This window comes from Procambarus clarkii, chromosome 37 (genome assembly GCF_040958095.1).
Source record: "Procambarus clarkii isolate CNS0578487 chromosome 37, FALCON_Pclarkii_2.0, whole genome shotgun sequence".
Taxonomy (NCBI): domain Eukaryota; kingdom Metazoa; phylum Arthropoda; class Malacostraca; order Decapoda; family Cambaridae; genus Procambarus; species Procambarus clarkii.
This window is the reverse complement of record NC_091186.1, coordinates 6,806,890-6,819,230: the sequence shown is the minus strand read 5'-3', so window position 1 is coordinate 6,819,230 and position 12,341 is coordinate 6,806,890. Positions and strand designations below refer to the sequence as shown.

The 12,341-nt window shown below is 44.0% G+C and overlaps 1 protein-coding gene across 1 annotated transcript in view; it reads right to left on the bottom strand.

Annotated features, from left to right (window-relative positions):
• LOC123752090 (tripartite motif-containing protein 5-like) overlaps positions 1-11,777 on the bottom strand; it is a 548,342-nt gene extending 536,565 nt beyond the window's left edge. The window contains exons 1-2 of the mRNA XM_069337043.1: positions 10,425-11,777; positions 6,916-6,986 (exon numbers count right to left, since the gene is read on the bottom strand). The gene's annotated coding sequence lies outside the window, so the exon portion shown is untranslated. The remainder of the gene's footprint in view (positions 1-6,915; positions 6,987-10,424) is intronic.
• Positions 11,778-12,341: the final 564 nt, after the last annotated feature.

The window sequence follows — 12,341 nt, the reverse complement described above, 5'->3', positions numbered from 1 at the left end:
ATGTTGACGGATCCACAGTAAATTTGACACAAACAAGACACAGATATCTCAGACAACATAAGTCAAAAATAGTAACTTGTCCAGTCTCAAGTGATGGTCCCCTTGTCTCAGCCATTGTACATGGTAGAGTTTTAAAAGTTTTTCTTGACTCAGGTGCAAAAATTAATATTGTCAAGCCCTCAGCTCTTAGAGACATTGAAAGTACGCACCCTACTATTTTAAAACAGTCACACATACCTTTTCTAAGTGGTATTTCAGGAAATAAAGTAAAAGTTCAGGGTGAAATTGACCTCCCACTCAAGTTCAATGATGTCACATTGTCTATAACATGTTTAGTTGTTGACATTATTCATTTTCCTGGAGACATTCTCTTAGGTCTGTACACCATGATTGATGAAAATATTGCATTGTTTCCCCATCGTTGGAACATAAGTATCAAAGACCATGTCATACCCTTGTGTAGCATGTATCGACAGGGCCACGAGTTCAACCTTCAATCAGATTATGTTAATTTTGTTGACACCCGCCTTGCAAGCGTAGGTTTGTCAGATCATTGTCGTGGTAGCATACCCGAGAAAACAGGCACTCGATTGAAGCATAGTAGTTGTGCAGTTGTTAAGGAGAATGAGTATCGGGACTTTCTGGAAGGGGACGCCCTAACGGATTCTCGTTGTCTCGCTCGCCTGGCAGCTTCCATCTCTGAAGTCAGTGGTTCCACGGCTACTGACACTGTGTTACACCCTCATTCTCTCACCAGAATAAGAGTTAAGGTTCAGGGAGTGCCTGAGTTGTCGGATGTGATTGCGGAAAGTGAAACATGTAAAGTGAATGGTACATTTGTTGAACCCTCCTGGCACACAGTGCAGGATGGTACTGTCACACTTTTTATCGCAAGCACAAGTAATGCCGATATCCATCTCCAGTCTGGTACCCATGTTGTAGATTTTGCCCATTACTCGTTACCGGTGCGAGTTGTGGATGATGTCTCCATGGATCATACTGTTTGTACACTCACACCAGGAGAACAGGGATCTCAGCCAGAGGTGCAAGCGCAACACCTCAGTCCTACTGATTTTCCTGACTCTGTGGCTCAGCTTTTGAAAATTTTGAACAAGAATAGAGCTGTTGTTGCTCTACCAGGAGAAAAATTAGGTCTCACTCCTCTCATTACACATAAAATTCCCCTTGAACAAGGAACTACGCCTATTTATGTACCAGCTTACCGTCTTCCCCATTCTCAGAGAGCAGAAGCAGATAGACTTGTAGAAGAAATGTTACAGAGTGATGTAATTGAATCGAGTAATTCGCTATGGAACGCTCCATTGATTCTTGTACCAAAGCGAGATGGGACTTGGAGACCTGTAATCGATTATCGCAAGCTTAACAGAGTAACAATACCTGATCGTTTCCCACTTCCAGTTCTAAATGATTTGTTGCAAAGTATTGGTCGAAACAAAGTATTCTCAACGTTAGATTTGTTGCAGGGATTCTGGCAAATCCCCCTGGATGAGGAAAGTAAACAATTGACAGCCTTTAGTACTCCCAATGGTCATTTTCATTTCAAAAGAATGCCGTTTGGTTTGCGTAGTAGTCCAATAACCTTTTCACGGCTCATGACAAATCTATTTCGTAGATTGATAGGAAGTACGCTTCTAGTTTACCTTGATGATCTCATAATCATGTCGCAAGATGTTCAGACTCATTTCCAGAACCTTGAAAAGGTACTTGCAAAGCTCGCTGAAGCTAATTTAAAAATAAAGCTTGCAAAATGTTCATTTTTAAAGCAAAAGATTAATTTCCTAGGTCATACAGTTACACCTTCAGGTATTACATTGAATGAATCAAAAATTATTGCTGCCCGTGATTTTCCAACACCTCGTACCGCAGAAGCCGTAAGACAGTTCACAGGTCTTGTAGGATTTTATCGTTCATTTATTGCTGGATTCTCTATTATAGCCGCTCCGCTTTACAAGTTGCAAAGAAAAGATGAACCCTTTGTTTGGGGAGAGGCCCAGGATCAATCATTCAAAAAACTCAAAGCAGCCTTGATTTCGTCACCTGTCCTTAGGTACCCAGATTTTTCTAAACCTTTTACGTTGGTTACAGATGCTAGTGACATAGGTTTAGGTGCTGCATTACTTCAAACAGAAGGTCACAGAGATCACGCAATAGCTTATGCTAGCCGCACATTATCTAAAGAAGAGAAAAATTATAGTGCAACAGAACGAGAAGCCTTGGCAGTTGTTTGGGCACTTAAACATTTCAAGGATACAATTTATAATTACCCAGTTCATGTTCTTACAGATCACCAACCATTAATTCCCTTGTTCAAAAATAAGAATCCAGTTGGAAAGTTTGCTAGATATTTGCTCACAATTCAAGAATTCAATCCCACATTTGGATATATTCCAGGAAAGCAAAATGTTGTAGCCGATGCGTTTTCTCGACACGTAGCTGCGATTCAGTTAAATTACCCAGCATTAGATGCTACAGTAGTAGAAATGGAACAAAGACAAGACCCCATATGGGCACCCGTCATTAAATTTTTGACTAAGCAAGACACTCGCCCGATTCATAAACCGCCAGTACCATTGAAAGAATTAGTTATGTTAGACAATTTACTGTGTAGAGTAGTAAAGCTAGGGACAGCCCCGAGGAAATGTTGTCAGTTAGTTGTTCCAGCTGTCTTGGTACCAACTGTGTTAAAAATTATCCATGATGCTCCTGCAAGTGCACATCCAGGAAAGGATCGTACACTCCAACAAGGTCGATTGAAATATTTTTGGCCAAAAATGGCTAAGGAGATTGCTCATTATGTTGACAGATGTTTAACTTGTTTACAGCACAAGGGACATGTTTCAGGACCTAATCCAATTCAGGTGTACCCAGCAACTAAAGCTCCTTGGGAACGAATATCGATGGATTTATTGACAAATTTTGCGGAAACAGAGAAAGGGAACAAACATTTGCTTGTAATGGTCGATAATTTTTCACGGTTTTGCGAACTAGTTCCTATCCCGAACAAAACAGCAGAAACCATAGCCAGCGCATTCCATGACCAAATAATTTGTAGCTATAGTATGCCTAAAGTAATCCTTTCAGATAATGGACCAGAATTCAGTAATAGTATTCTAACTAGCTTGTGTGATTTATATAACATCAAAAAATGTAGTATTATGCCTTATCATCCGGCAAGTAATGGACTAGCTGAACGTACTAACAGGAAAGTGTTAGATGCCTTGAGAGTCACGTTGAATTTTGATAACAACAATTGGGATGATTTTATACCCTTAATTCAGTGTGCTATAAATTCTTCAATTAATGTTTCTACTGGTGACACACCTCACGCTATTCTTTATGGTACAGATAAGATCCTCCCTAATGAATTGATTAACGTACCTCCTACTCCCTTATATAACGTAGATGATTTTGTTCAAGTGAAGCGTAGACAAATGCAACTAGTATTCAAGAAAATACGAGAACAACTGTCCAAAGCAACAGCCGAGTTCACTCTAGCAAGGAATGCACGAGCTAAACCCAGTAAAATAACTATTGGATCTGTAGTAATGATACTTAACCAACACAGGTCTGGTCCTATGTACAAGTTAACTAAGAAATTTTTGGGTCCATATAAGGTAATCGAGCTTATTAAAGGTAACAAATACAGACTTAAGAACTTGTTAACAGGAGAGTATATAAATGAGCATTTAGACCACATGAAGTTAGCTAAAATGACTGTTGACGAGACTGATGAGGAAGATGACAATGAACTTACCCAGACAGATACTCCTACTCAGACACCACCTTCTGTGGTTGACAGACCACTGGATGTTCAGCAACCCCATACTAGCAATTATAATCTTAGATCTAGACCTCTCGTTTCAACCGTGCACTCCCCACATGTCCATTGGCTAGATGTTAATGAGGATATCTCTCAAGATGATAGTTTGTCACATGAAGTTTCATCTGTTCCGGACCTTCAGTCAGAGCCAGAGTTGTATAGTGCTCTGGATGAGCTAGGTGTAGATATCCGCAGAATTTATAATTGAATGCACTCTGCAGTTATTCTGTTTGTTTTGAAAAAAAAAACAAAAAAAAAAAAAAAACGTCATTTGCAGTATTTCTACCACATGTGTCTTATTATTACCATTATATATAATGTATAGTTTTTCTCAACTTTATTTTGTTATGAATTAGATGCCATTGTTAAGTCTACTACCATTTGTATTTTTACAGTGCTTGTCATAAGAGTTATTATTGTTCTAGCAACCACATTGTGACCAGTGAATCCTGACTGCTATCACGCAGATGTTAGTCTTCTTGATCCAGGTCTTGTATATGCTTGTAAATATATTGCACATTATATATATTGTACATTGGTCTTGTAAATATATTGTATTATTTCAGAAAAAAAAAAATAGAAAAAAAAAAAATCATTATCTATCTTGAAATTCAATTGTGGTTGTTAGGTCAGAACTTTGTTCCATTAATGTAATAATTGTTTAATTTTGTATGGTTTTCAAGCACATGCCATTGACACATGTTAATAATTTTGTTTAGGCAATACCTTGAGTTGTATTGTTCATATCTGATCAGTAGACATACACATGTTCTTAATACTCTGGTTTAGTCAAAGCATTGTTACCATGATTTTCACCTATTATGATGAATTTTTTTTTGGTGCATATATGCCGAGTTGTTAGTATTACGCACACCTGATCTTCTTTCAATGTTTTATTATGCAAATTTCACATGTAAGCCATTATTGAATGCCACCGAGGTCCTTTCAGTATCATTGTAACTATATAGCTAGCCAGAGCTTGTCGACTTGGTAGCGTGTCCGAGCGGTGTTATACTCAAATTCTGTCAGTTGAAATGTAACCAATCACAGGCGAGTAGGCTTCTGACGTCATGCCAGACAGAGGAGCATCAAGCATGCTCCCAGCAGCCGCAGTTCTCTCTCAGACCCAGAGTAAGGTGGACCTCGGTTGGCAAGATATATACCTTGTTGCCTCACTCAATAAATATAAACAGAAGCGACTACTGTGTCTACATTCTACCCGAACAAGGCAAACGAATACCCTGTTTAGCTGTGTGAACCCTGTGTAGCCGCGTGAACCCTGTGTAGCCGCGTGAACCCTGTGTAGCCGCGTGAACCCTGTGTAGCCGCGTGAACCCTGTGTAGCCGCGTGAACCCTGTGTAGCCGCGTGAAACCTGTGTAGCTGCGTGAACCCTTTGTAGCCCCGTGAACCTTGTGTAGCTGTGTGAACCCTGTGTAGCTGTGTGAACCCTGTGTAGCTGTGTGAACCCTGTGTAGCTGCGTGAACCCTGTGTAGCTGTGTGAACCCTGTGTAGCTGTGTGAACCCTGTGTAGCCGCGTGACCCCTGTGTAGCTGTGTGAACCCTGTGTAGCTGTGTGAACCCTGTGTAGCCACGTGAACCCTGTGTAGCTGTGTGAACCCTGTGTAGCTGTGTGAACCCTGTGTAGCCGCGTGAACCCTGTGTAGCTGTGTGAACCCTGTGTAGCCGCGTGAACCCTTTGTAGCCCCGTGAACCTTGTGTAGCTGTGTGAACCCTGTGTAGCTGTGTGAACCCTGTGTAGCTGTGTGAACCCAGTGTAGCCGCGTGAACCCTGTGTAGCTGTGTGAACCCTGTGTAGCTGTGTGAACCCTGTGTAGCCGCGTGAACCCTGTGTAGCTGTGTGAACCCTGTGTAGCTGTGTGAACCCTGTGTAGCCGCGTGAACCCTGTGTAGCCGCGTGAACCCTGTGTAGCCGCGTGAACCCTGTGTAGCTGTGTGAACCCTGTGTAGCTATGTGAACCCTGTGTTGCTGTGTGAACCCTGTGTAGCCGCGTGAACCCTGTGTAGCTGTGTGAACCCTGTGTAGCTGTGTGAACCCTGTGTAGCCTCGTGAACCCTGTGTAGCTGTGTGAACCCTGTGTAGCTGTGTGAACCCTGTGTAGCCGCGTGAACCCTGTGTAGCTGCGTGATCCCTGTGTAGCCGCGTGAACCCTGTGTAGCTGTGTGAACCCTGTGTAGCTGTGTGAACCCTGTGTAGCTGTGTGAACCCTGTGTAGCCGCGTGAACCCTGTGTAGCTGTGTGAACCCTGTGTAGCTGTGTGAACCCTGTGTAGCCGCGTGAACCCTGTGTAGCTGTGTGAACCCTGTGTAGCCGCGTGAACCCTGTGTAGCCGCGTGAACCCTGTGTAGCCGCGTGAACCCTGTGTAGCTGTGTGAACCCTGTGTAGCCGCGTGAACCCTGTGTATCTGCGTGAACCCTATGTAACCGCGTGAACCCTGTGTAGCCGCGTGAACCCTGTGTAGCCGCGTGAACCCTGTGTAGCTGTGTGAACCCTGCGTAGCTGTGTGAACCCTGTGTAGCTGTGTGAACCCTGTGTAGCTGTGTGAACCCTGTGTAGCTGTGTGAACCCTGTGTAGCCGCGTGAACCCTGTGTAGCTGTGTGAACCCTGTGTAGCTGTGTGAACCCTGTGTAGCCGCGTGAACCCTGTGTAGCCGCTTGAACCCTGTGTAGCCGCGTGAACCCTGTGTAGCCGCGTGAACCCTGTGTAGCCGCGTGAACCCTGTGTTTAATACTTTTAAATCTTACACGGTACTTCAACATGTATATATACAATGTACGATGTGCAGGCAGTTAGACCAAAAGTGTATACAAACAATTTGTGCTGTTAAACGGTCAAGGTGCTATGTGCAGTTCTGAGGGTTAATACACTCACCATCACTGGGTAATGACAATATAATTAATACACTCGCCATCACTGGTAAATGACAACACCAACATTAATACACTAGTTAATGAAAATATCTTGATTAATACACTCACAATCACTGGTTATTGACATCAACATGATAAACACACACACTGGTAGTACAGTAAGAATAAAATTGTCCTTACCATCATTAATGGGCAGAAGTTGTGTTGGCTATCGTCCTGGGTAGCCGAGCAGAGACTGGAAGCAGTATTACCTATTAAGGCAAAATAAAACAAATTTAAGGTTTCTATGACTAAATTTTTCCCACCAAAACATAGTAAATGTTTAGAAAAATTATAAACGAAATTTTAGGTATTGTACTTTGAGCGGAAGTTGAGAGTGCGAGCAAGTTTAAGAAGAGCTGGTAGGAGTAAGGAGGGTGGGCAGGAGTAAGGAGGGTGGGCAGGAGTAAGGAGGGTGGGCAGGAGTAAGGAAGGTGGGCAGGAGTAAGGAGGGTGGGCAGGAGTAAGGAGGGTGGGCAGGAGTAAGGAGGGTGGGCAGGAGTAAGGAAGGTGGGCAGGAGTAAGGAGGGTGGGCAGGAGTAAGGAGGGTGGGCAGGAGTAAGGAAGGTGGGCAGGAGTAAGGAGGGTGGGCAGGAGTAAGGAGGGTGGGCAGGAGTAAGGAGGGTGGGCAGGAGTAAGGAGGGTGGGCAGGAGTAAGGAGGGTGGGCAGGAGTAAGGAAGGTGGGCAGGAGTAAGGAGGGTGGGCAGGAGTAAGGAGGGTGGGCAGGAGTAAGGAAGGTGGGCAGGAGTAAGGAGGGTGGGCAGGAGTAAGGAGGGTGGGCAGGAGTAAGGAAGGTGGGCAGGAGTAAGGAAGGTGGGCAGGAGTAAGGAGGGTGGGCAGGAGTAAGGAGGGTGGGCAGGAGTAAGGAGGGTGGGCAGGAGTAAGGAAGGTGGGCAGGAGTAAGGAGGGTGGGCAGGAGTAAGGAGGGTGGGCAGGAGTAAGGAAGGTGGGCAGGAGTAAGGAGGGTGGGCAGGAGTAAGGAGGGTGGGCAGGAGTAAGGAAGGTGGGCAGGAGTAAGGAGGGTGGGCAGGAGTAAGGAGGGTGGGCAGGAGTAAGGAGGGTGGGCAGGAGTAAGGAGGGTGGGCAGGAGTAAGGAGGGTGGGCAGGAGTAAGGAAGGTGGGCAGGAGTAAGGAGGGTGGGCAGGAGTAAGGAGGGTGGGCAGGAGTAAGGAAGGTGGGCAGGAGTAAGGAGGGTGGGCAGGAGTAAGGAGGGTGGGCAGGAGTAAGGAAGGTGGGCAGGAGTAAGGAAGGTGGGCAGGAGTAAGGAGGGTGGGCAGGAGTAAGGAGGGTGGGCAGGAGTAAGGAGGGTGGGCAGGAGTAAGGAAGGTGGGCAGGAGTAAGGAGGGTGGGCAGGAGTAAGGAGGGTGGGCAGGAGTAAGGAAGGTGGGCAGGAGTAAGGAGGGTGGGCAGGAGTAAGGAGGGTGGGCAGGAGTAAGGAGGGTGGGCAGGAGTAAGGAGGGTGGGCAGGAGTAAGGAGGGTGGGCAGGAGTAAGGAGGGCAAGGAGGGACCCTGTCTAGCAGAGAGGGATGGAAGGAGGGAGTCAAGCAGGGAGGCTGGTAGGGGGGAGGGGTGGGTAGGCAAGCAGGGAGGCTGGTAGGGGGGAGGGGTGGGTAGGCAAGCAGGGAGGCTGGTAGGGGGGAGGGGTGGGTAGGCAAGCAGGGAGGCTGGTAGGGGGGAGGGGTGGGTAGGCAAGCAGGGAGGCTGGTAGGGGGGAGGGATGGGTAGGCAAGCAGGGAGGCTGGTAGGGGGGAGGGGTGGGTAGGCAAGCAGGGAGGCTGGTGTGGGTGTAATAGGAGCGGGTGTGATGGGTGTCCACCCACCTGCAAACCTGCTCCTCCACCCATCTGCCAACCATCAAACCCTTCTTCCTGCCATCCATTCATCCAGCCCACTCTCCTGCCAGCCATCCAGCCCACCCGCTCACCCACCCATCTGCCCACCCACTTGCCGTGCCCACCTTCCTGCCAGCCATCCAGCCCACCCGCTCACCCACCTGTCTGCCCACCCACTTGCCCTGCCCACCTTCCTGCCAGGCAGCTACCCACCCAGCTCACCCACCTGTCTGCCCGCCCACTTGCCCTGCCCACCTTCCTGCCAGGCAGCTACCCACCCAGCTCACCCACCTGTCTGCCCACCCACTTGCCCTGCCCACCTTCCTGCCAGGCAGCTACCCACCCAGCTCACCACCCACCCAGCACCACACACTAATTATAGTGTGTGTGGAAATTCAAATCACGTTGGCTGTGATACATAAAGATTGTGAATGTTAATTTTTTTTCTTCCCCGGTAAAACTCGGCTAATCCGGATGTCGGGCTTAACTGGATAGGGGTCCTTCCCATATAGTCTGGATAATCGAGTTCATACAGTATATATAATATATTATCCAGAATATATGACCTCTATCAAGCATATTCAGGTCATTTTTACATATTATTTAGCACTAATAACAAACCTTGCTTACAACTATTCTAATACTTAATTTCAAGTCCAAAACAAGGCATACATACACTTATATTATTAAACCTCTTGTCTGGAAATACTTTATATAAATCAGCCAAGCCTACTCAGGCCACACTCACTGAATGAAAGGTTTCTGATCTTTCCATATGAAAACACTGATAATAATGCCAGATTATTTTAACCATTGAGAACCCACGTAATAGTGTGCAAGAGGCAGAGGTGTAATTAACGGAGTGAAGCGCGATCACAAGTTAGGTATCCAGTGTCAGTTATTTATTATAAGACATTCAGGTATTTATAATTAAATATCTTATGAGAAAATATATAGGATTCTGTTATGAGAAAATGTGGCTAACTCTACAGTAGACGGAAAAACACCACGATTTACATATTGAAATCACAAATTTAAATAGAATAAACCTAACAAATAAGGTATAGAGGCAGCTTGTAATGTGATTCATTGACCACTTGGAAATGCAAATGCTGTGGGAAAAACCTGCTGGGATTGATATAAGAGGAGACTACCAGGGACTTGTACTGAACTAAATTAAAAATTTACTGTCTGCAAATTAATTCAACTAAAATCTCTAGCTAGGGTTGTAAATCCTAGATCCTCTTTTCCTAATGACAAACTGTGGGCTGTAAGGGACAGGTGGGGTGAATGACTTAGTTGATAGAAGTTCCAGTCCACCTGTAGACAGGGATCTCACATCAGCTTGTATTTTATACAAGGATAAGATTTAATAAATTCAGTTATCTGACTGAACACTGGCTCTGTTTAAATCAGAGATTTAAACATACATAGTCTAACCTAGTACCATAACTTAACAGCCAATATGTACTTATACTATAAACAACAAATTAAATTGTAAAAGTATAAATAAATGACCTTAAATGTAGTCTTAATACTATTAACTTAGTACTAGAAATTATATTCAATTAAATGAACTTATATGATAACTTAAAAATTAACTAAGCAAGCTATTGATAACTTAATTTATATATTCAAATATATATGCAGACATATTCACTTTATACAGTTAGCTTGACTGAATCTCTTCCAAGACTGTGGACACTTGTGAGGTTTTTACTAATTGAGGCTGAATTCTTTTCTGACAGAATGGACACTCATGAGGTTCAGTGCTTGGATAAGATTCACAGCTACACTACAATTTTAATAAACTTACTGAAATGTGAGGCTTAGCCTCACTTTTTAACCAACAGACAGATTTATAGGATATTAAAGTTACACAAGCATACAATTGGCCAATCATACACCAAATAACCCTCAATATACTTCTCTGCCAGTCGGGGTGCCTGTCTGACAAGTTTGCCAGACTGATTAACTCTCTCTTGTTGAGTTTAGGCACGATATTTTGCTACAGCGTTGCTGTATGATGATCTGGTAGCGTTGCTACTTGGATTTTTCTTTAACTGCGTTGCAGAAGAATGATATTTGATAAAGAATAGGAATGAAGGTGGTGGAAACCTCGTCACTGTGATCTCCACTAAACACTCTTATTTTATAAATGTTCTAGGATTTTCCTTGTAGATATTGTCCAGGTACTCCCCCAGTTCTAGAGAGTGTTCACTGGCGATAAAAATGTTAAATAAGGTGTCCTTGAGCTGGTAATGTTCGCTAAGGATCAGTCACTTGTTCACTCATTTGTAAACAAACGCGGAGTGCCGCTGGGCTTGTTGGTGGGCGCTTCACTCCCCCCATCGCCCTGCCATGCTCTCTGAGCACGGTAGCCTTCAATGAATATTGATTGATTATTTTTTACAGTCTAGACTTATGATTGAAATAAGATGTGATTATAATATAATTAGATATAAGATTTAAAGATTATAAGTAGTATTTGAAAGTACCACTGATTCTTATTAAGGATTCGATTTTTAATCCTACCGGATGTTGAATCAATGTTCCAATAGTTTTTTAATTAAGAAGTCCTTCTAGAAGCTTCTGGATCCTTGAGAGATCATGTACAAAGTCACGTAGGCATCAAAAGGGCCCCTGTTGAGTACGTGTTCATGGTGCCATTGTCATCTAGGATCAAGCTATATAATGAATTTTTCATGATTCTAATATGATTTGATACAATTTAGATATGATTTTGATATGATTTAGATATGATATAGAAATTATACATTTCTTAGATGATTATTAGATATGGTGGGTAAAAATTTCCCACATCTTCCAGAGGGAGAGAACTGGCACAGAGTCCAATACTTAGGACAATAGTAACCATATGTATTTATTTACTCTCCATTGGATTGATAATACAAGTGCAAATTTTGCTTGCACTTTTGTGCTGCTGTCCGTTGTGGACGATTGTGTCTGTTAGGAGTCTGTGGGTCTTGTGGAGTTAGAGTCTCTTGAGGTCTCTCAGGATCTAACTGCAGCTGGCTCACTGATTCCATGTGGATGAGTTTGTCCAATGTCTTCAGGGAAGTTGTTCCTTTAGACAGGATTTTGACTATTCTCAAAATCCCCTGACTATCTGGATGGACTGAGACAACTTTACCTAATGGCCAGTCAGCCCTAGGGCCATCACTGTCTACCAAGACAATATCGCCAGGTTGGAGATTAGCTATATTATGTGGGACATTGGCCCCATAGTGATGTTCTCGTAGAGATGTAAGATATTCTTTTGTCCAAACATCATTCCATTTTGGATTATGCTGGACAGATACTTATACCCCTGAACCAACTCGCTCTGACCCACATATGAGGGATCTCTGATCTCATCATCCACTAGAGATGGTACTGGAGTCAGAAGTCTTCCATACATTAGGTGGGCAGGACTTAATGGCTCATGTTGAGTAGGATCCTCAGACAAGTAAGTCAACGGCCGGTTATTCACCCTTGATTCGATTTCCGTGATTACTGTCTGGAGTTCTTGAAGATTGATTTTCTGACGGTGTAGAGATTTTCTCAAGGATCTTTTACAGTTCCTATTAACCGTTCATAAAATCCTCCGTGCCATGGGGCTCTCGGAGGGATAAATTTCCATCTGCAATGACGCTGTTCCAGTGTGGAAGTAACTGCAGGATGGGAACAGATTTCCCGTAGACATGCTTCTCCAGCTACCAAGTTTGCTCCA